Genomic DNA, 25,209 nt, shown 5'->3' with positions numbered 1-25,209 from the left:
TAGTGACGTAGGGGATTCCATTCTAGTTTAAACTAATCTTTTAAATTTTAGACTGACATTGGGTGAAAGCTTGATATCAGGCCAGAACACACGGAATTATCAACATTAAAACATCAAGACAAAGATGAAGCAAGACATTTCTGTATGCTTAGTCTCAACCTAGGCTTCTATCCCTTCTGTTAGAGGAGCTAATATTCAGGACATTGAATGATGCAAATACTGATTAGCAGAAGCATTTATTGGTGCTAAAATCCCCTGGTCACCACATACTCCCACACCAAAGATATTGGATATTGTGCCTGGTTTGACACTAAGATGAGCAATGCAGCTGATGAGCTTGAGGGAACAGGTCTCACCCACAGGGACCTTGGCAGTCTCCATCAAGTTCAACAAGACCAAGTGCCAGGTCCTGCACCTGGGCAATCTCCAGTACCAATACTGACTGGAGGAAGAAGGAATTGAGAGCAGCCCTGTGGACAAGGACTTGGAGATGAAAATTGGATGTGAGCCAGCAGTGTGAGCTTGCAGCCTGAAAAACAGAGAGATAGTTTTTGCCAAGACCTGTGGACAGGACAAGGAGAAATGGTTTTAAGCTGAAAGATGGTAGATGAGATTAGGTATAAGGAAAAAAAAAAGAGGGTGGTGATACACTGGAACTAGTTGCCCAGAGAAGATGTGGATGCCCCATCACTGGAACTGTTCAAGGTAAGGTTGGATGGGGCTTTGAGCAACCTGACCTCAATCCCCATTTCTGGGGGGTTGGATTTAGTGATCTTTAAAGTCCCTTCCAACCCAAACCATTACGTGATTCTATGATCTGGACTCCTGTTAACATACCTTGAGAGGTTTTCTGTTTGTTTTATACATCAGATTTCTTTGCAACTCTCTTTTGTAGATTTCATGGAATCACAGAATGGATCAGGTTGGAAGGGACCTCAGTGGGTCATCTGCTCAAGCAGAATTACCCAGAGCACAGGGCACAAGATTGTCCAGACAGGTCTGGAGTATCTCCAATAAGGGAGACTCCACACACTCTGTGGGCAACCTGTTTCAGTGCTTGATCACTGCACAGGACAGAATTTCTTCATATCCATGTGGAAATTCCTGGGCATCAGTTTCTGCTCGTTGCCTCTTGTTCTGTTGCTTATATTTCAGGCTTGTTGTTCTGAAGTGTCTCTCCTAGGTCAGGAAGATGGTCTGGGAAAGCATTCAAAGCCAAAATGTGAAAGGGAGAATAACTCACCCTGAGCTATAAAGGATACCTCAGTGGGAAACATTGCATCAGAAGAATGGTTTCTTTTTGGAGTTCAGGTGCGTTAGTAGTAACCTCAGTCACTGGCCTGCTGTTCCCAGGCTGTCATTTGTTGCTCTGGAGCTGTCAGCATTGTCTGTCACTTCTTGCCTTGAGAGGCCATTTCAGGTCTCCGGACTAGGGATGAAACTTCTTTTCTTCTGACTTTGTGTAATAATGGTCCCGAAATGGACCTATGTACTAGCACCTGCTCTGTCACACCAGCACCTCTAATGAGGAGTTTGAACTACCATGGGAATGACATCATGGAACAGGGTAGAAGTGTATTGGGATATTTTTTTTTTCCAGATGATACTTCTGAAAGTTCACAGGCAGGTCTCTCTTAAGTCCTCACTTTGATCATTGTCTATTAAAAAACTTTCCGAAATGTCCTTAGCTGCTCCAGCAGGAACTGGTCCACTGTCAAGGTTTACCAGCTCCATGATGTTGATTAAGGGTTGATTTTTTCACACTTTTGATTGATTGGCAATTATGAGGTCTGCTTGTTACACGTTTCCAGCATAGAATCAGTGATTATTTTTCTCTGTTAACGATGTTATGAGCCAAGCTCTGAGCCTCTGGCAATTCTCTGAATTGCTCATCATCATCTTGAATTTAGATTTCATGATAATTAGGATGTCTGAGTTGGACAGTGAGAATGGGCATGCTGATCTAACCCTCTGCCACGTAAGTTGTTATTTCTCAAGCCATCTGCATGCTGTGAAAGCAGACTGGGAAAGCTCCTCAAATTTTTAAAGGTGAAGAGGATAAAAATAAGTTTTCCTTAACAAGCCATTTCTGAGTGCTTTGCAAACCTCATCTTGAGTGTCAGCAGGACATAGAGGGGAGTCTGGTCATATAAGCTGTAAACAGGAATTAAACAGACTGTGTTTTGTAGATGCACATTGCTGAAAGTTGCTCCCCACTTGCTTTTGGGAAGACTCAAGCCCTGTCCCAGCGCAGTGGGGTGTGGTTTGCCCCTTCTCTCATTGCTGGTTCTCAGTGCTCTCAGAAAATGAAACGAGCCAAAATGGGGCACTAGTCACAACCAGATGTTGGGCTGCCTCATGTGCCAGGAAGTGGCGGGTGATAAATCCCAGGCAGGCCTGTCCTGGGGGGGTGGGGGGGAGGTGACACCTCATGCACATGTGATTGCCATTAACCATTGGCTTTTCGAGAGGGAAGGGAAACAACTGGGCAGAGAACAAAGAGGGGTTTGGGTCTGAGGGGCCATGGGACAACTTTCAGAGGTGGCAGGGTGAGACAGAGTGACTTACATGTTGTCTCTATGGGACAGATGCCAATGCAGGAAGGTTTCAAGTAGCCTTCAGGAATAAGGAATGTGAGAAATGAGCATTAACATGAAATAAACACATGCAAAATGCATTTATTTAGGTTAGAGGGTCTTATTAGCTCGTCTTAGAGAGATGACTATGCATAAGAATCTGTTGCCTACTTTAAATACTATTCCTGGTCAGGTGGACCTTCCTGCCTTTCTGCTCATTTATTTTTCATCCCCCAAGCATGTGATCCACAGTGTTGAGAACAGAAACATACCCAGAGCCAAACCAGGTAAAATAAACCCTGATTCTTGCAAGTGGCTGCAGGCAGAATTCCATCACAAACAGGCAATGAAATAGGATCATAGGATCACTTGCCATATGGTAATTCAGGTTGGGAGGGAGCCCTGAAGGGCTCTGGTCCTACCTCCTGCTCAAAGCTGGATCAGCTACAGGGCAGACTGGGTTGCTCAGGGATTTGCAGCAGGTAGCATATAGGATGTTGGGAAACAGGACAGATGCTGAGATGGTTATGTAACCTTTCTTTCTGCATACTGAAAGTCTCAGCCTTTAGTTTTGGTTTTAAATTAGATGTTTCTGTTTGAACCACAATGAAGAGCTTTGAACTAAAACCTTTTACCCTACAGTCATCTTCAGCTACCACTGTACACATAGACATGGATACAGGACAACTGGTGCAAAATGCCCTAAATTGTCTGTCTGGGAGGTCTGGGGTGGGAAAAGAAAGGATTAAAAGCTAAGGAGGAGTCATCCCTAAGTGTACTAGGAGAAAGATGGCTCCTGAAGGACTGGCCCAAAGCAAGGCAGAGAGTTTAAGAAGTGATGTCTAATTTGGGGCATTCCTCAGAGACAGCAGGGTGGAACAGCAAGATGGACACCAGTTAGGGGGAACAGGAGGACTGTTGGCTGCATGAGTATGTGGGGACGAGCTGGGAAGGGACCAGACAATTCTGGCAGAAAAGAAGGGAGTCTGATGGTGCTGAGATCACAGGAAACACTACCTCTGTGTGCACATAAATAATAATAGTACTGCAGGAGCTGATAGTATGGGAGTATATGGGCCATGTTTGGAAAAACATGAGGTTAAGTGATGTTAGAAGCAGAGTTAAAGATGCATGCCTTAGCATAATGGGAAACTCATTATGAATGCATTTAAAGATCTTCTCCAGTACATCCAGTGCTTTATAAAGGTCATAGGCTCATTCATGGAGTTGAAAAGCCAGAAGAGACTGTGGGATCATCCAACATGATGTAATACATATAAATCTAATTACATCTTACCCATGTACCTTTATACTAAGCTCAGTACAATGAACACATCCCATCTTGGGGTTTAGACCTTGTCTGGAGAACCCATAAGAAGGACAAGACACCTCTGGCAGTGATAGTAAAGATTAGTGTTCCTGGCTGTTTAAGACCTGCAATGTTTCTATAATTTGGGAAGTGTGCTATGACTCCTGCTAGACTGAATTGTTCACTGGAAGCTGGCAGTTTCCTTCTCTTCATACATCAAGGCATCTTTCACAGACTCCATGTTGATACAGTAAACATCGCTCTCTTTTCATTTTCCAGCATAAAGCATTTTTTCAGGTCTTGAATCACATGACAAACTCATCTTTGTGTCTTCATTTTTTTTCAAGTTAAAGCAAATGGACTGCAAGAATCATAAAACTATTAAAATTGGAAGAGACCTCTGACATCTGTTAACCCAGCACCACTGTGTTCACCACTAAGCCATATCCCTCAGTGCCACATCCACACCTTTTTTAACACTTCCAGAAATGGTGATTTCACCATCTCCGTGGGTAGCCTGTTCCAATGCCTGACCACCCTCTCAGTGAGCCAAAACTCCATCCTTTAGGTAGGATTTGACTCTACTCCTGCCCTGCTGCTCTGCTGAGTGAAGGTTTGCTGCCACAGTTGTGTGGGCATGAGCAGACTGAGGTCATCAACCCAAGCATGCCCTGTGGCTAATGACCAGCAACAGGTTTCCTATTTGAATGTTTCATATCTGAGCAATTCAAGATTTATTGCTTCCCCTGAGGTTCTTTTAGGACCAGATTTTTTCATCAAGTTGTTTGTCTAACTCCATCCTCATATGCAACTTCCTACCCCACCACAAAATCAACTATGTAGTGTTTATATTTATTTAGAGGCATTCTGTTCCCTGTGTTTGTGTTTTTGTTTTTGTTTTGCTTTTTTTTTTTTTTTTTGGTTCATTGGCATTAACTTTACATTTATTACAATATATTAATGGTCTGATAAATTCTAATATTGCAGTCATCTGGATTGGCATAAACTGTCTGGTATTCTGGGGATATGCTGGAATTATGCTTGCCTCTCCTGTGTGAGTTATTTGAATTTGAAACCATGGCAGTGCAGGGCATGTAAAATGTTGCTAAAGCATAAAATTGCAGCAAGCAGGGAATTTATGTGTGTGCTAATGTCAAAAAGAATGAATTAAAATGCGGAGTGATTGCTCAGTGAAGCAGATGGACAATAAGGAATGCACATACAAACTCAGAAGGTCTTTTTAGAAAATCCTAAATTTTACCATTCAGACAATTATTAATGGTTTTGTCTGAAGGAAATTTGCAAGTACAGTAAATTTGATATGCAGAATCCTTTCAACTTGTATACATTGTTAGGGTTTGCCTTGCACGTAAGTGTGTCAGGCAAGTAATGATCATTTTGTCTCAAGCTCCTGTAGAAAAAATATGAACTTTGGGGAGCTTTGAGAAATGCCATTAATCATCTTTGCTTCCCCCACAAGGAAGAATGGTTTTGAGATTAGGGCTTTGGAGGGGCACTTGGAGGATCTGGTTTGTGTTTCCCAGATCTGTCACGAATATTCATACATCTTCAGGTTGTAATTCAAAATAGTTTATCTAGAAGCTCAGTAAAGGCAGAAATAACCCCATTTTCAAATGCAATAATTTGGTTAGGAATTAAGCCCTCTGTAAACTCCTCTGCAGCTATGGGAGTTCTTGAAAAGACTAAACACATGTCTCTCTGTACCAAGTTCCTACCTTTAAAATAGGAATAAATATTTCTTTGTCCCTTTTGCTTTCATCTTCCCTTTATTTTTGCTGTTGATGATAAATATTTTGGAGCAGAGACCCTCTTAAACTATGTTTATGTGGTTCCAGGAAGGACCTCAGCCTTGTTTTTGCCTTTGGGTAAAATGATCCTAATTTGAACTCATTTAGCCTAAAATTAGAAGTCTGGGAAGAGAGTAGGTTAGCAGTTTTCAGACACATGAAAGGCTGTGGCAGAGACGTGGAGGATTGCCTATTGATCACCTTGGATTATAGGCGAAGAGCATTAATTGCAGCAAAGGAATTTCAAGCTACATATTCAGAAAAATGCTATAGAGGTGAAAAGAGAGATGTTCTGGAAAAGTCTGAATGGTTATCATGGGGTCTGCATCATGGAGGGTCTTTAAAAGCAAGCTAGATGGGATCCTGCTACGGGTCTAGAGGCATAGACCAGATGACCCAGCAAAGTAATTTGCAGCCCTGTTTCTTTGTGACGCTCTAATTTGCAGTTGCCTCAGGCTGAACTAGTGACTTGCCTAAACCCATGTAGTGTGCTGTTCAGAGGGCCAGGGTTTGCTGTGCTTCTCCTCTGACTATTTGCCCGTCGAACTCTCTGTGGACTTCTCCTCAGCAGTGCCAAAGCTAATGCTGCTCTTTCACTTTGGGATGTTTTTTCCTGAAGCACAAAACTCTACCTTGAAATACGGGTTTTCCAACCGTGAAGGCGGACGTTTGTTTTCACACAGAACTTGAGGCAGGACAGGAAAAGGTGTTTGGTTTTTGGTGACGCTACCCACATGTGATTTTTGGCTGGGTGCACAGAGCATGGAGTGGAAAGCCTTATGTTCCAGCTGGCTTCACTCTACAGCACAGGAGTCCCTGCCAGATTTCTCAGGACAATTTAAATCAGCTCAGACTCTGGCTTGCTCTCTCTTCCGCAAATGGGAAGGTATGAGCATCTGTGCTGGGGGTCTTATTCCTTACCAAAACTCATTGTGCTAGGTGTTAATGAAGGGTGATGAACAGGCACTGCTCAAAGCACAGGGACTGCACTTGTCCTGTGAAACAAAATGTAGCAAAGCCTCTCTTTTCCTAGGGAGGAGTGGCACAGCAGGACTTCAGATGTTTTTCCTTCAAAACAAGGCAGTAACACGTATCCCAACTACCTGAGGGCAACGATCCAGTCTACAGCCAGCTGTGACTGGGGAGAGTGCTAGCTAGCATGGGCCAAGTTGCTGTCGAGTACTGTTTGAACATTTAAAGAGTAAAAATGATCACTTGCTAGTGCTTGGACCAATGCCCTGGGCCTCCTTAGTTTGCAAGGAGGACCTACAGCAGCAGTGCCAGCACACCAGGGAGCTCAGTGCTGGGAGGACCATGCAGCTGAGCTCTGTAGGATGTGTTGGAGTTCCATCCTGGCAGAACAGCATGTCACTCAGCTGAACCCTGTACTCTTGCAGCAATTAGTGACTCACACCAGAAATCCAGTGTTTGAAACCTTCGTCTAAACTCATGACAGAAGCTCCGTGCTGTGCTCCTGGTGCTTTGGCCAGGTATCCAGACACTCAGCTGGGAGCACCCAGACAGACAGGGTGCCAGCTCTAACCCCGTCTTTTGTGGTTGCTCCGAGAGCTGACAGTGCTTGTGGTGTGAGCCAGTGCACCTCTAAGACCTGGTGGCTGGGGGGAATGTGCCTGTAGACTCAATGTACCATGTATTTGGGAAATGTTTTGGTTGGGTTCATTTTTGTGGAGAAAGAGTTGGTGATTATATGTTATGGACCAAAGTGGTCTTTAAGGAAAGGAAATGTTTTCTTCTTGACAAAGGATACATTCAGTCAGATTTGATGGTAATGCATGTATGGCAGTGGAATATTCTGTTCTAATATGCAAATCAAATTTAATTTGGTTTTTATTGGGTCACTGGCTCGTATCCTTTTTTACACTCTTCAGGTCTGTTGCAGGCAGAGACACAGGACCAGTCTCTAAACAGTTTGTAACGTTCAGCATTTGGCTTGCAAATGGGGACTAATGAAGGCTGTGGAGCTGACAGGGCTGTAGCCTGGGGTGGATATGCACTGCTTGTCAGCAGAAATCACACAGTCTCAGCCATATCAGCCTCACACATCACCTCCCTGTCACAAGCTAGCTTTGGAACAACCACATCTGGATACGAGAGCCATGATGTCCCAGGGTAGAAGGGACATTCATTATGTTTTCAGCACTCAAACCATGACACCCAACAAGCCTTCCTGTTAGAGTTGTTGGTAATTGTGACTTTTCCTGCTGACTGCTGGAACAGGGGTAGCACATTCATTTCACTTAATTCGTCACTCAGACATAATCTTTCGCCTTTTTGGCCTATTTTTTGACTGACATCTGCATAGTGCTTGAATCCTAATCTGTTGATGCCTGACTGGTTGTGTCCACCTGGGGAAAAGAGCAATTCCTTTATCCATACATTCCTCCCAAGAGACCGGGATTCTGGTTCACGCTGGCCTGGCAGTCAGAAACCTCAGCAAACTCTGTTCAAATTCCACAGTGGTCACTTCCACCCTATGGACATAGAAGGCCTCAATTGTTTTGAATTTTCCCTATATTTGTAAAAATGAAATGATTCCTAATCAAATAATTAAAAGTGCTTTGTTTGATTAAAGCCCACATTTATCAGCAGGATTTTTACAGCTCTTTGCTGCCATTAGTGCTAAAGCTGGAGCACAGAACAAAGGAGATAGAAGAAGGCTGGGTCAGGACTAATGGCACGGCCAGCTTTTAATCCCTCTCCTGACAGTCCATCTTTCATGGTGGTTTGTGTCCATCTGTGCTCATACGCCAACAGTAGCAGAAGCCAGTGTAAGACATCCTATTGAGCTCTTTTTCAAGGTGTTCTGGGGCAAGACTTCCATTAACAATCATTCCTAGGAGGAATTGGAGCCAGGCCTGGGAGCACAGCCATGGTAAACTGTATCTGTACTTAGATTGGGTGGAAAGTTTCTGTCCCAGGAGAGCTGCAGTGCTTGTAATCTCTGGCTGTTGTGGAAATGGGAAGATGCAGTTTGTCGTGTCTGTGGGTGATTGTCTTGCGAGAGCTGTATCTCTGCTCCACACGCTCAGTGCTGACATGGACTTATTTCTCCAGGACTGTTTCCTCTGTTGTTTTTTTCTGAGAGTACAGTTAGGGTCTTCCGTGCTGAAAATCACCTGATAAATACCAATAGAAATACAAGAAAATAAATAAATGAAAAACATGCCTGTAAGAAATCAAAGCATCACAGAATCATAAAGTGGTTTGGATTCAAAGAGACCTTAAAGATCAACTCATTCCAACCCCCTGCCATAGGCAGGGACAACTTCCACTAGACCAGGCTGCTCCAAGCGCCATCCAAACTGGCCTTGAACACTTCCAGGGATAGGGTGTCAATGGCTTCTCAGGGCAACCTGTTCCAGGGCTTCATCACCCTCAGAGTCAAGAATTTCTTCCTAATATGCAATGTAAATCTACCCTCTTTAGTCAGGGCACTCTTCTTTAAAGAGCTGGAGGTTTTGGCTTGAGCAAGCTCCATCAGAAAATGGACTTTGGTTTTCACTCAGTCAAACTGAGAGGGAAAAGGATTTTTAATATCTGACTATAACAACACATTTTTGCAAAAATGCAATCATGATCAATTGTGTGGCTCTGAAGCCTTGTCTAGATGGGGATGTTTGCGGGCTGAGAGTATGAGCATAGGAAGTTATCTTTTATCTCTACTGTTGGTTCTAGCACAGGAAAAAAGCAGTGATGGGAAGCAATCTTTGCTCATTAAATCAAATGATTGATACAAGTATGGCTTAAGAGTAAGTTCCACCATAGCTTTACAGAGTAGTTGTAGGGGTATTTAAAAGAGGAATCTTAGGAACCCAAGAACATGGGGGAGGTTTAGCTGTGCATCTATCATCTATTTTAGTTCTCTGTTATTTGCATCATTTAACTGAAATATGGAAAGATTAAAAGTCAAAGACTTCCCTTTGACATAAAAAGGAACAACATTTATAGCTTGAATTTGACCCAGGAGACTATTTTATCCCACCATCTCTCCCTTAAACCCTGCTGGTGTCCTTGATGGATGAGGTGCCTGGCATGAAATCCTTTCGCAATCACATGAGCCTGCTGGACTCTCTGATACAACCTTTGTGTTTCTTGTGTTTAACAGGACAAGAGGACATTAGGAAAAGATATGGTAATGCATTTCCTTCCTGCTTCTGGGCAGTAGCAGCTCTACGCTGTGCTAATAAAGTAGTTTGATAAAAGTAGTTTGATAACTGTTCAGCTCAGGCTGGCTGAGTTCAGTCCCTTCATCCTTGGAGGAGGCTGAGAGGTGCTCTCCATGGAGCTCTGACAAGTTGAAGGGATGTGTCGTGCTCCATGAGGGCAGATGGTGCAGCACAGGTGGGCTGTTGGAGCAGGTACCTCTGTATAAATCAGTATTTTTGCCACAGACATGGCTGGAACGTGTGCAGGGACAGTTCAGGGGAGTCCAGGCAATTTTTTTCAGCCATCTTCTTTGCCTGTGGAGCATTTCAGCATTCAGTGTTTCTAAAGGGCTGTCTATTCGGGTAACACACAGCTGATAACATCCCTGAGCTGAATATGTGTCACAGCCCTGTGTCTGGGTACAGTCCCACAGGGCTATTCCAGCTTTCTTTGCTGTGGACAGGCAGCAAATTCAACTCTTTGCTTGGCCTGACACATCTCCAGGTCATCACTGGGTCCCGTGTCTGTTGTGCTGCCACAGACCTGTGATGTGATGTCCCACATGCTCTGAGCCCTGAGGAGCAGCAGTGACCTCCCAAGCTTGGGCAGCTGCTTAATCTTTGTGCTTGACCTCTGGACTTCACTGAGCACATCTGTACTGATGAACAAAACAGTGCCAAAGCCCAGATCTTGACACCTTGGCCTGGTTGGTGGTGCCCTGGGCAGCCTGATCTAATGGATGGCATCCTGCCATGGCAGGGGGCTTGGAACTAGGTGGCCTTTAGGGTTTGTTTCAGCCCAAACCATTCTATGATTCCATAATTCTATGATCCTGTGACACTGGAAATCCAGGGACCATTCTGCTAAGTTGCAGAAATGACATTTTGTGTTACACGGTCTGCACATGGCTTAGAAGTCAGCAGGGACAGCATGCTGTTCCCAGCAGGCATTTTGGATGGAGTCACCTTGTTTTGAGTGTGAAGAGAGTTTAACAACACAAAGGTCACACTGTACCAGGTGAATGGCGTGTTTAATTTTCTTGCATCACAGCAACCACAGTTTACTTCTTCCAGAACATGTAAGAGTGCAGGTTAATGTTCTTTGTGTCATTGTAAACAGTTCCAAGGATCAGATGATCTTTATTTTATCTATCACAAAATCTTCACAGGTCTAAACAGAACACCGGAAGGACCACACACATTCCCCTTCCCAGTTTCCTCATTGTTCAGGGCGATGAAGCTGGTGAAGAGTCTGGAAAACGTCTTGTGAGGAGTGGCTGAGGGAGCTGGGGTGTTTCATCTGAAGGCTCAGGGTGGACCTCACTGCTCACTACAACTCCCTGAAAGGAGGTTGTAGCCAGGTGAGGGCCAGTCTATTCTGCCAGGTCTCAAGTAAAAGGATGAGAAGAAATGGCCTTCAGTTGCACCAGGGGAGGTTCAGATTAGATATTAGAAAAAAAAATTCACTGAAAGAGTGGTTGGATATTGGAGTAAGTTGCCCAGGGAGGTGGTGGAATCACTCTCTGGAAGCTTTCAAGAGGTGTCTGGATGTGGATATATCTTAGGGGTGATTATGGTGGGGCTGGGTTGATGGCTGGACTAGTTGATCTTGAAAGTCCCTTCCAATCTTGATGCTTCTGTGACTGTGTGATGATTTCAGGCACCCTTTTCTTTAATGTCAGGCACCCTTTGCATGATGGGGGTAGAGTCATCCCTCCTATGTGTGGGTTCCTTTTCAGATCACAGCATCCCTCTTCTTCCTTAGCCAGGTGTTTATTACCTGCAGATAGCTGTTGATGGATATTTAGTCTGACCTTTCAGGAAAAGCTAACAAAACACATCTTCAGATGACATCAAGACCCCACTGAGGAAGAAGAATATTTTCTGCCTTTGAAGACAATCTGGGGAAATAAAAAATCTGAGGGTGGACATTGTCTTCATGCATAACAAGCATCACCAAGCACTTCACTGCCTGCTTGGCCTGCAGGGAAACAGGTAGGCTGGGTCTTCAAGGCCAGGTACATGTCCCTGCTCATTGCAGGGGCTTGGATTAGGTGACCTTTAAAGGTCCCTTCCAACCCAAACAATTTTATGATTATTTGAAGAGTCATCTGACTCTTTGTCTCACCTCTGTCCTTTCAGTCCTATGACAGCAGATTTACAGGGTGGTACAAGCTGCACGGGGCTTGGTGCAAGGCCCTGCTGTGCAAACTGCTGTGATTCCTCTAGGAAGAGCCTGGGAAACAGGTGGGATATCAGAGTTACTGCTCATATGTCCCATTAAATGCCTGGGTTTGAAGAATGGCCTGGCCATTTCACTCCTTTTATCAGCCTGCTGTAGGGAGACCAGCCTGAAGATGGGTTTTGGTTTCCAGCTCTGTGAAACTTGTCTGCAAACTGGTACTTGGGTGCCCCCAGAGCTTGTGTTGCTGTTGGGAAACTGGGCAGGCAGTTCCTTGCACCAGCTGCTGTACAATCACAAAGATGCCATTTCTTCTCCAGACAACATTTGTAATTAGTGTGCCTCTTTCACAATGGGCCTCACTTTGATATCTATTTGTCTTAGACTTTCCATTACCTGGTAAATAATTGGAAGTGAATTATTTGCTCAAGGGTGACAAAAATTAGCTTTGATGCAGGATTTTTTTTTTAAATACAGATTTTTAAGATAGGTTATTTATTTTTAACAGAGAAGTCTGAAACAACTCAAAGATGGAAAGCTCAGACTAGACAGACTAGAGATCCAGTTGTCACCCTCCGCTGTAACATTGATTTTAATGGAATGGTAGAGCTCTAAACAAGGCAGTGATCTAACAGATTTGTACAGTGGACTTGCTGAAGTTTTTGCTGAACTGGGGGAAAGTTAGGAAGGAGGTTTACCTGAGTGTAAATGAGTTTAATCTCCATCTTATTCCACTGAAACAGCCAATGCTTTGATCTTCTTTCAATTAGTTGTTGTACCCCCCCTGTGCCCAGGAGTTATGGGCATGAATCACAGCCTTCTCCTGCCAAGCTGAGGTCAGTTTTAATACTTTAATATTTGATATATCTCCTATCAGCAGTCTGCATCTGGTAGTCAAGAAGTTAACCACTATTTTTCTCCTCTAGCTGTTATGATCCCATGCAGTTATTAGAGTTAAGGCAATTAAGGTGAATTACTTCAGAGTTTGAGTAACGTGGATGGTTATTGGAATTGCAATTAATAACATCTTGTCATTATAACCCAAGCAGGTTGTGAGGTAGATTTTATCCTGTGCAGCTGCATTGATAGGGATTCATTTTCCTTTGGCAGCTCCTATTTGTGAGCTGAGCAAATCCTGCAGCACGTGTCTTTACAGAGATGGGCAGTGGCTCCCTTGGTATGAGGAGGGGTCATCCCAGCATGGGACAGAAGTACTTTGAAGGACTGTATTTATGAGTTTCTCTGCTGTTTACAGGGTCTCATAAACCACCCCTGTCTATCCCCTCATTCAGGAAATTTGTTTGTTAAAGGTTTACTTGTTCAAAAGGTGTTCATAGCCTCTTTGTGTTGGATTAATCCTTTTATCTGATGATAAGATATCAGCCTTGGCGGGCTCAAGATATCCAGTGAAGGGAACAAATACTGCAGTACAGAGCATTATATTCCACTTGAAAGAAGTGGCACCTTAAACTGAGTGCATGACAGATAAAGGCTCTGCCCTGGGTTCAGGTTGCTAGCAGCAAAGGTATGTGTTAAAGTCTTCATGTTTTTTCTAAGAATCCCAGAAAGGAAGCCTAAAAATAGAGGTCCTACAGTATGGAGTTCCTTGGCTGTGAGTTAGCAACCTGCATTTCCTTTGGAATATGTGATAAGAAACACTTTCAAACATATGGCAGGATAAGATGTGTCTCCATTTACACATTTTAACTGATTGAACTCTGTAATTTTGAAAGGGCAGTGATGCCAGTGGATGGACCTTGCTACGAAAACAGGCAGAAACTGGGCTGTGCTTAGCAAAGGCCACCAGAAAAAGAGCATTGCTGACCTTCCCAGAATGATCCCCTGGGGCTCTGTTGGGGTGGCAACATGGTGAATGAAGTATTGGGAGTGGTCAGGATCTTCAGAGACCTGCCAGCCTGTTCGAGGGGTCTCAAGGGAGCCCCAAGCGGTCCTGGAATAATTTCTGCACCAATTGGTGGGTAGGATTTGATTCAGGATTGTTCAGTTCTGTTAACTTTGGAATAAATTAGAGAAGCTTTTTGCCCAGCAATGTTCTACTCCTGAATGTCTATCCATACATAATTTGCAAGCTCACAGCTTAGTCTTGCAAAACTTTACATGCACTAATGCAGGTATTCAACAGAAGGGGTTAAACTGAGGGATTAGTCAGCCTACCTGTATAATTGATGGAGGGACAAATTAACCACCTCCCATCCCAGTAAAATGCCTTCGATTACGTGGCATGAATCCAGGTATCATTTGAGATATTCATGTAAATGAATCTTAATAACACGTGTGGAGAGTGGAAAAGAACAGACTGGTGCGCATGAAATGTCCCTGCTGAACATTTCATGAAGCCTAATAGAAATAAACACTTAGCTTTAAAAAACCTTGTGTTCTCTTAAAAAAAAAAAAAAAAAAAAAAAATCACTATTAAGTACTGGAAAGCTGCCACAAGAATCCAGCACTGCTCTTCCCACACTTTCTTCCCAGTGCTCCCAGACTGTAGCTGCAGGGCAAGTTGCATAAGAGAGTGGGGTAGGTGCTCAGGAACATCCTCGCTGGGCTATAACAAACCCCTGGCATTGTTTTCCATGGTGTGTATTTGCTTTTATGTGGCGTCAGGAAAGTGACTATAATTTGCTGTTTCACAAAACTGGCAGTTACTCACAGTAGCAATTGTAGTAAGATTTGGCCTTTCAGTCCTTACTGCTCCCTCGGGATATGCATGGAAGCAAGATGATGCATGCTACGTGTTTTTCTACCAGAAAAATAAATAAAATAAAATACATAAGCCATGCAAAGAACTTTTCACAGTCTCTAAGCCAGATTATTTAAAGCTGATGCTGTGTGTTAGAGACTTTCTGCCTGTAAATGTACTTCTTTGAAAAAACAGGGGAGGCTTAATACTCTCGTAATTAAAAAACATCTATAGGGTTTTTCCTCAAACTTTCCACTGTGCTCAGGAAATATCAGTCCCAAAGGAGGATGTCTCACAGGTTATGACCATGTGAATGGAAGGATTTATATTGAAAACAGTTTTGCCACTTTGTTCACAGATCCTTGGATTTCAAGTTTGTTAGTGTAGCCTGGCTTCTATAAGCCAAGTGCTGAACCACTGAGCAGCCAGTGATCCCCACACTGAGTTTTGGGTCTCAAACTAAACTGTGTTTTTGTTCAGTAAATACTGATCTGCACTCATCTGTGTATAACTGAAGGGCATTTAGCACTGTAGCTGCCTTACACAGTTTTGTTCACTCCTAATCTTTATTCCAATGCCATTGATAACCTTTCCATGTGCAAGGTTTCCAGTTTGGGCATCTCATGGGACTCTGGAAATTGCCACACTAAGTCAAACATGTGACCAGACAAAGTCACTGCCTTTAATGGCAGAGGTTGCCAGCTGCTTTCTGATGACATTCCTCAGCTCCTGCTATCAAGACACTGGTATCTTTTTGGGAAAAACTTCTAGCCCCTTGCCTAGTTCTCTACTGTTTGATTGCAGAGAGGAAAAGCTGATGAACTGATAAAGAACTAGCACACAGTTTTGGATAAGTAGCACTTGGATATAAAGAAAATATTTTTGTACAGAGCGTGGTTTTGCTGCCATAATTACAAACATTTTAATTAGGCAAGGAGAGCAGATGGGAAGAATCTCCAAGCTGTGCCTGCCAGCAGACACAGACAAAACATGGGGGAACATCCAGAGATATGCTGGTTGTGGTTTCTCTTTGAATTAGGTTTTTTTCTGGATTGCTTTTCTGGTGTCTCATGGGTCATCAGTGGTCAGTGGACTACAGGGTGGGTGACATTGCTTCAGAGACAGGCACAGGAATTCCCCAAAATATCTATCTTGGTCAGTAGTTTCAGAGGAGAAATGATATTCCTAACTCTTGGAATATAATGATTGGATCATGTCAGGCTAGTTGTTGGCTCAGATGCTCAAGCATGAGGCTTCTTATTCTGATATATTCATATCAGAGTATATTTATATTCAAAAATATTTGGGCAGTGCAATGTAGCTGTAGATGTTACTTTCCCTGGTACCTTCCTTTCCTGTCTGGGCTTCTGCTTCCCTGCCATTCCTCTCCTGTCCTTGGTGGAGGCTAGCATGGCTTCCCATCAGCTCTAGAGTGTTTCAGGACCTCTGGCCCTTTACTCTATTCCTTTCTCCCTACTTTATCTTGGATAACCTTGCCCTGTCTCTCATTTAAGTGTCTCACAGTGATAGATAATGCTCACCCAGCCACTGCTTTTGGGTACACAGTAATGATGACCTCCAAGGGCCACTTTCCCTGACAGTGTTTGTGTACACCTTTCACTGAAATTTAAGGGAGTGTCTTTTGGCCCAGGTTTTACAGAATTGGTTGCTGTGACTCAGCTGACTCCTGATAACTTGCAGGGCTGGAACCACTTGGGTATGTGCTGGCATCCTGAGCACAGAGACTCTCCCTTGCTGGTGAGCAATTCCTCGCATGAGCAAAGCCCTGGCTCTGGATCAGCCACACTTGAACACACAATACTCACTGCTCTGTCAGCATCCTCCTGGGAGCCACATATTGTGCCACATACTTTCCTGAAAAATAGATAAGCTGCACAAAAGAATTTCTGCCAAGCCCTATAGCCTAAATATCAAACCAGTTCTGTATTATAAGAGTAATCACCATACTCTGAGCTGGAAAGGGCTCACAAGGATCACCAAGTCCAGCTCTTAAATGAATGGCCCATCCAGGGACTGAACCCACAACCGTGGCACTTTCAGCACCAGGCTCTAACCAACTGAGCTAAAGTCTTGCAGTGTTAAGTGTCTGACTAAAATGGGTGAAGATGATGAGAAGAAATAGGAATTATGTCAAAGTCTGAAAATTAGTGTAACTCTACTTCGATCCAAAGCGAGGTGAATATATTTGGAGCATTGCATAAAATTCCAGTTTGTAGTAAGTCTCTCTGAAGACACCAATAAACAAGTATTCCCTAAATGCCTAAGAAAGCCATGGCTGGTTTGCAAAGTACCAATGGAAGTATGTGGCAAATGAAGCCCAGACAGGGGGAATTGGGAAGATTGGCAGAATGAGCCTGACTTCTTTATAAATCTGATTTTTCTGGGCCTGGTGGAGATGAGATGCAGCCATACTCCAGCGAGGTCCTACAGCTACGGGTAGCAAAGGTCCCATGGCTGGATGTAGCTGAGCATGCTGGAATTTGGACAAGAATCAGCTTGAGTCTCATCCTCCTCAAGATGCGTTATCTTGTGAAAATGCAGAACTCTCCTGACTTTGGGAGCAGGCAGAAATTTACCAGATGAAAGTAACTCTTTGTATCTGCAGGTATCTCTGACAAGGCTTTCTTCCTTTTGATCCATTTTTCTTTCCAAATAGAACATGTAGGGAGCAGACTGGTGCAGGTGATGCTTTCCCCTGTGCCCTTTGGAGACCAAAAGCCACATCAAGCAGGAGATTTATGAGTTGCTGGCAATAGATGCTTCATATTCTGTTATTACATTTCAGATGATGAAGGAAGAACAACTAATTTTCATGGCTATGAAAGCAGTAGGAAAACTGCCTGTGGATAGATTGAGCATATGCATCACTGGATAGAAACTAAGGTGTTTATAGCTTCAAATTCTGATTTGGAAAGTTCAAGATAGAAGAAAAATATCTGAGTAAAAGATGTCAGGCAGTTCATAAGATTTCAACTCAGATACACTCAGGACAATAAATCCACAGGTAACATTATGATTCATTAACTATCCCTAATTAGGCTCCTAAATTTAAGTAGACAGAATCTCCCCTGGAGGCTTTCAAAGGCACCCACCTTGCACTGTTGATGATACAGGGAGTTTAGCAACATAGCTTATTTAAGGAGGACTTCTTCCTTAGGTACCCACAGGGCATGCATGGGTTGAGTTCCCAGATGAGGTGAATTGTATCTTTTAAGAAGGTTATTGCATTTCTGGGCAGGCAGAAATCAGAGGAGCCAGGGAAAAGTGTTCTGCTGCCCTGTGCAGGAGGAGGAGAGCCTGGGAGGGAATGTTTGTGTCTTCCCTGTGGAGTCTCAGCTGGAGGTGCAGTGTTTCCTAAATCTCCTTCATCTCCTAAAGCCTCTCACATCACTGGACCTTTTACCTGCGAGAGATTTCTCTGGGAGGAACGGTGAGACTGAGCTAATTTGTGTTCCACGGGCTTTGTTTCTGGACTGGAATTGCTTCCACTTCTGAAGTTGCTTCTCTGATTGCAGCTGCATGAGGAAAGGATAAGCATGTCCTTTTCTGTGGAGGGCAAACAAGAGAAAGGGCTGTCTGTATTATATTTATATCCTTACTGCACTACATTTCTGTAGTTGGCTGCTGCCAGGGGATCCAGTAAAAGGCAAAGCATCTGGGCTGTCTCAGGAGGAGTCTTGGCAGAGTGATCCGAAAGTTTGTATGGGTTGTGTTAGACATCCCAGCTTGTACCACTTCCCACCACCCCCAAATCACCAGCAGAACAGACAGATTCCTGCTTCAAGCAGAGTGTGGAGGGAGGGGCAGGGAAGGAGGGCCCTGGCTCAGGCTGTGGGCTTGGGGAGGTGTAGGTGGCTTTGGTTATGACAGAGCTCTTTTCCCAGACAGTCTCTCTTGCTTTCTGCATGGTGCTTGGAAGTGGCCTTACTGTAATTGGCATGAGTCACTTCCTTGTTATTGGTGGTTTGGAACCACCATGTGTGGAAAACATGCCTGCAGCAGGCTGAGGAACTCCCTCTGCTCTTGGGCTTTGCATTCAGTTTCAGGATTGCAGCCTATATCCATGCTAGGTGAAAAAATGTCCTTTTTAAAATAACTGAAGGAGATGGAAGCTGAGGTCTGGACCACTTGCGTTTGTTAAGTCTCTGACCTGGTGTTTGGTTTTTTTTTTTTTGTGAGAGTGAAGGTTTTTCATGGCAGTTTGTTGATCAAATCCCAACTTTCAGACTTATGGTCTGTTGCAGAAAGTCCCTTCTTGTCTCCTGTTGTATTCTGGGACACTTTACACTTCCTGTTTAAACTGTATTGTGCCTTCACTCTAAATATGATATAGGATGGTATGACATGGCTTTGAAGCCAAGGCACAGAGCTGATGTTGAGTGCACTCGGCCTTTTCCATGGCTCATGGAGACATGTGAGAGCTGTAGGATCTGAAGATCTCCTGTCAGGTGATTATATTCATATCTGATCAAAAATCCCCTCTGTCAGAATGTCTGGTGGTGGGGTAGGACTTGAAGGTAGGCTTTAGATTTCTGACACAACACATGTGGTCATGAGAAGAGGCAAAACCTCTTTCCATGTGAGGCCCTGAGCTAGATGGGGCATGGATAAGGTGGAAAAGGTTTTGACTTGTTCCTTGGCCATATCTGAGACCCTTGGGATAAAGCCAAGGGGGTAGGCTGTGCCTCAATTTACTTCTGTGAATCAAATTAGCATCTTCCACCCCCGTGTTTCCAGCTACGCAGTGGTGTTACTGTTGTAACCAGTGCAGAGTCTTCTTCTGCACAGGATTTTTCCTTCTTGCTCTCTGTACTGTGATATTTTGTGGTCTGGCACAACCAAAATTCATTATTTTAATAGGTATTGTTGACTGATTGCTTAGTGAATTTGGGTTTTACAAAGGGTGCACAAAAAGCACATTTCATTCTGCAATCTGAAAGAGCCATGTACATGTGTGCTAAGGAATTGCTTTCTTGTAACAACTTGGAATCATGAATGATCCCATTTCAGGCTGGATACCATGCATTTTCAAGTCTCAAACAAAAATCCTTCAGTGCTACTACCTCTAAAAGCCTGCAGTAGTTTGTAGTGTGTGTTTACTCACAGGAGGATTTTTTTTAATTGTTATTTTAAAAAAGAGTTGAGCACCAACAGTTCCTGGCCCAAACCTGCCCATATAAAAGGCTTGGTTGTAATTTTCCTTGGTGAGGGAGTAATGTTTTTGTTCAAATTGTGCTCTGCTTCAGGCATGCTCAGGAAGGTTTGCTGAAGGTCCTGCAGATCTGTTTTAATCATGCCGAGCTTTGGGAGCAAACCTTATGGGCTGGAAATGCACAGGAGAATATAGAGCAGGTGACTGGAGAATGACAACCCCCTTGTCTCTATGTTTTTAACACTGAGCTTTCACTGATCCCCTCCAGTTGACTGATGTGTATATCCAGTGAAGATGGAGGTCAGGGGATAATTGTTTCCTGGGAGTGGAAGTCTTTAAGCATGTTTAGGACGGAGCCAGCATTAGAAAACATCAAATGATCAAATTAGCAAAGAGAGGGGGAATGGTTTGAGTGCAAGGCTGAGCTTGTTTCCTTTCTTTAGCACAGACTCCCTCTGTGAGATTGGGCAAATCGTTTTGATATTTAAACACTTCCCCAACTCTGGCCCTGAGCCAATTCCCCATCCATAACATTTGGGGTCTATAGCATCAAATGTTTTGATTAGGGGAATAATATATGTGCTTAAACTGAAACACTCAGCAACATTGGAAAATAACTACACAGAAAGAGCAGTATTCCTCTGAAAATAATATATTGTGGCAATTGGTCGAACCCCCAGCCGTTTAAAGTGTGTTTAAAACTAGATAGATTGACATAGGAAACACAGCAAATTATTTCATTATGGTCTCTTAGTACCTGAAGGGGGCCTATAAGGAACCTGGGGGGGAACATGGACATGTAATGATAGGCCAAGGAGGAATGGCTTTAAACTGAAAGAGAGTAGGTTTAGATTGGATATTAGGAAGAAATTCTTTACTGTGAGGGTGGTGATGCCTTGGCAGAGATTGCCCAGCAAAGTTGTGGCTGTCCCATCCCTGGAAGTGTCCAAGACCAGGTTGGATGGGGCTTGGAGCAACCTGGGATAGTGGAAGGTGTCCCTGCCCATGGCAGGGGGTTGGAATGAGATGATCTTTAAGGTCCCTTCCAACCCAAACCAGTCTGTGATTCTCTGCCCTTAATGAACAGAGGCGAGGTATTGTTTGGCCTTTTCCATCTCTTAGCACTGTAATTCGGAATGTTGCTGCTTGCAGACACAGTAACTTTTTCTTTTCATCAACCCTGGGTTTTCTGGCCACACAAGAAACTGCTTGTGCGAAAATTCCAGCAGAAGGCGTCTCCACCAAGTACAAATAAGGATACTGTCAGCAGCACCAGCATGTGCCTTTTCACACTGTCCTGCTGGCTGCTCATATTGACTCTGAGGGATCTGCTCTGCCCATGAGAGCACACTCTGGCTTTGATTTTCCTTCACCCCTTTCTGCAGAGAGGGGAGGCTGCCAGGCAGTGGAGGGGAGGTTTTGTTGTAAGATTGGTGCCATTAATTCATTGCAAATGGGTAATGCAGGTCTTGGGTTGGGAACTGGTATAAATTGTTGCTAGCATGATGTTGATTTGGGCAGATGAGCAGTGGGAGCTGGGACTGCTTTTAAAGCAGACACAGAGGGATTATATAAAGACTTTAAAGCCTGTAATGGCAGAGGAATGAACCTGCTGATCCGAAAGCTCCCTTGCAGATTTATAACCTAGAACCAACTTCTGCAGGTGCCTTCATGGAATGTCACAGCGATGGTGACACTTTGTCTCCAGATCAAGTCCTGGCTGACATGGAATCCATGTGGTGATGCCCGAGTTGAATCCCAGGGTGGGCGGCTGAGCAGGGCTTGCCATCTGAAAAGTTACATCTCTGCCTGTGCTTCTTCTCAGATGCACAGCCCAAGTTCTGTAGAATTTTATCTTTTGGATAAATACCCACATCTCAATGCTGACTGCTGCCCCCTGAGAGACTGAAAGTCCCTAGAGGTCCCCAGAGCAACTCTCCTCTATTCCAGATGATCCCAGCTCATTTCTCGTGTTCATTTTTAGGTGCAGGGCTCCTGACTATGAGATGTGCTAGCACTTTGATTGAAGCTGTTCCTTCCCCTCCTGTCCACATCCATCACTTGTTCTGCTGACTGAGTTGCTTTAATTTCTCTGCTCAATTAAATGGAGCAGAACAAGTGCCAACCCTTCCCTGCCAGGATTTCTGTGCTTAATACTGAGATAAGACTAAAATCCTTGGTACTTTTTTCTCTGGTGGTTTTAATAATAAATAATTTTCTTTGACACTTTGCTTCAACTCATGCCATGCTTTGTGTCAGATGCACTCCTCTCTGGAGAATTTAAGGAGGGCATTTCAAAGGAACCAGATGTTTAATCTTTCTTGTGGAGTTGGCTGCCACACAGGAGCTAACCGGAAATTGTGAGGTATTTTACACTTGAGAAAGGCTTTTCATTTCACAGTCTTTCTAAATCAAAGAAAAGCTGAGTATCAGCTGAGCATTGTATAAACTAGAAAAAGAGCAGGCTTGCTGCATGCCATCTCTCTGTGTACTCTTTGCAAAGATGGGCCTTTCCTGGCAAAACGTCCTCAAGATGTTTATGGAGTCCACAGAGAAAAATGATCCCTTGAAATGCAAAAGTCCAGGGTTATGTGCTGTAGACATCCTGTGCTGTACTAAGTTTCTTCCAGAGTTTTAAAGGGATCTAGTTGCTGAAGGGAAGAAAAGCACCTCTTGGGATTTTTGAAAGTACCAAAGTGTGTGCTAACCACAGATGTCAAGGACATGCCTGCCTTTTGGAATCTGTCCTCACAGCCACCTGTGTTTAAGGCACCAAATGACTACTTGATAGTGTTCTTACTTCCTCGGCCATCCCAAAGAGATAACAGCACAGCCCTACTCCATAAGGTGCTGTGACAATAAATGCTCTCTATCAGTGCTTCTCCTTGAATACTTCTAAATCTCTACTCTTCCTTGGGATGGTGTTGACCAGTTTCTGTCTTATTTAGCAATGTTTTGCTTTACCTGATTCTTCCCCTGGTCCTGTAGGTAGCATTCAAGTGGTGGTGGCACAGATGCCAAGATGGAAAAGCCATATCTCAGTTCTCTGGGTATGCTTAGGAAAAGATGGTGTTTCTTTCTCCTACTTGACTCAAATGTTTAAGTGTCTGCTAGTGTCACTTTTTCTAAGAAAGATGCAGATCCACCCAGCCTGTCTTGTGCCCTGGAGATGGTCACAAATGCTGAGAGGTAAAGGAGATGTTTGTGAAGAAGTGGAAGTCTGAAACATGAAAGCCTTTTGCTTCATTTTCTTCACTGGATGCCTATCGACAGGTTACTGGGATGCAGTTTGGGTGAAAAGTGTGTAAGGGAAAACTATCTTGTGTCTTTAAATGCCTATCAGGTGCTCAGTCTGAGATACAGCAATAGGACTGTTTATTTTTGGAGGGTGCTGAGCCCTATGCCCTCTGCGTCCCTTTGGGTGCCTCAAATAAAGCACCCAGAACTGCAGTTCTCCCTGGCTGTGGTTTGCAGGATAATCTGTTCTACCCACCTCCTCTCCAGACTTTCTGATATTTCCCTGGCACAGGTATCCCCCTCATTCTTGTCTGGTTCCTCCCAGGGGATGTGTTTTTTTGCTGCCTTCTAACCGTTGCCAATTCAGGTTTCACTAGAAACCGCTGTGCCAGCTCTTTGATATTCAGAAGCTGTGGGGTTTTCTGTCTGTTTCCTGACCTAGCATGACTCCACTAATAATGCAAGAACTTCAGTGCTGGTGTCCTGGCAGCCTAATACCAGGGGTCAGTCTGTAAATCTAGTTACAATTTTCTTTGCCTCAGCAAAGACAGTAAGTTGAACATAATGTAAACAAGGTGGTTGGATCACTTCACTCACCAGTAATGTGGTGGGTGATGCAGGCAAATTTAATGGATGTGATTAAATCTCCTGTTCCAGTCTGGCAGCTGATTAGCTGCAGGGGGCAGGCAGGAATTTCCTTTCTGATCCAGAGTTCCCCTCTTTCCAAGTCCTCCTTCAAGCTTCTGCCAAGCATCTCAAAGTGCTTTGCATTTTTAATTGCGCTTCTTCACGCCCCTGTGAAGGGTGGAGATGAGAGATAGCATGATCCCAAATGGGGCCCTGGGGAAACTGAGGCACTGGGAGGTAGCAGCCTCCTTAGAATGAGAGAGGAAAATGGTGTTAGACTTGAAGAAAGGGGAAATGGACATCCCAGAAATCTTCTCTTGAAGCTCATGTGGTTCTACTGAACTTGTGCCTAGTGCTCAACAGTCTTGTGTCTTCAGCACACTAAAGTCTTGGTTATCTGCTTTGCATTAGTATAAAGTCACTGACAGGGAAAATAAATCTTTCTCCTTTGGAAGTTTTAATTTATTTTTGTCTTTCATCATTCAATTCCTCTAGTTTCTAAAGAAAATGACCTGTATATATGTTTCTTCTCTTTGTATGGAGAGGCACTTTGCTCTGAAATAGCCTCAGGTGTTGGCTGTGGCTGAGGCAGAGAACTGGTTCAGCTCCATCGATGACTCCATTCTTTGTCCCTACAGGGGAAATTAGTGAATTTACTGTGTGGATTCACCTTCAGTGGGTGTACACTGAGGTAGCTACACTGGCTTTGATTTCTGGTTGTACAGCTGAAGAACTGGCCTTGGAACATCAGGGAGGAGAAAACACTCCTGTTATTAGGCCGTGCTTTGGTCCAAAGAAGAGACCAAAGATGTCCAAAAACCTGTCACATATTAATCGATCATTTCACATGCGTATTGCTCGTGCTGTGGCTGACAAAACACAGAGAGCAGTAGGGATTAGCTGAGTCTTCATGCTCCTCAGGATGGTGGGAATGGAGAATGGGCCTTTCCCATCTTACTAGCCTAAAACCGAATGGGAAGCAGTGTATTTTGGATCTCACATGGTGCAGAGGGTTTCTTACAGCAGGGATTTTTATTTTTGTGGTGGATGATTTAAGCTTTATGATTTCACGTGAACAGCATCCTCTAGAGTCTGGTTTTGTAAATCTGGAGTGGACAGAAACTTCTGATGTTCAGTCTTGAGCCAGCAACTTGACACCTGGAGAGAGGCAGGATTTCAGGCATAGCTATAGCCCCCCTTGCTATGGGGCATCCTGTCCAGCCTGCTGTCATGGTAGGAACAGAGAGGTCTAACTGGAGTGCTCTGAAGCCTAGAGCTGAGGCCAAAGCCTGGCTTACTAGGCTCTATTTCAGTTTCTAAGATGAGTGTCTAAACAGAATGTTTGAATCTGGTCTTTAGACTAGTCTCAAGGCTTAATTGTAAATAAACAGTATCTTAATCACTCTATAGTTTCCAGCATTCTCTCGTTG

The 25,209-nt window shown here is 43.9% G+C and overlaps 1 protein-coding gene across 3 annotated transcripts in view; it reads left to right on the top strand.

The window, feature by feature from the left end:
* EVA1A (eva-1 homolog A, regulator of programmed cell death) overlaps positions 1–25,209 on the top strand; it is a 206,796-nt gene that overhangs the window by 168,077 nt on the left and 13,510 nt on the right. The window lies entirely within an intron of this gene.

The sequence above is a fragment of the Corvus hawaiiensis genome, chromosome 3 (genome assembly GCF_020740725.1).
Source record: "Corvus hawaiiensis isolate bCorHaw1 chromosome 3, bCorHaw1.pri.cur, whole genome shotgun sequence".
Taxonomy (NCBI): domain Eukaryota; kingdom Metazoa; phylum Chordata; class Aves; order Passeriformes; family Corvidae; genus Corvus; species Corvus hawaiiensis.
Note: the sequence above shows the minus strand (reverse complement) of the source record. Positions and strands in the feature narration are given on the sequence as shown.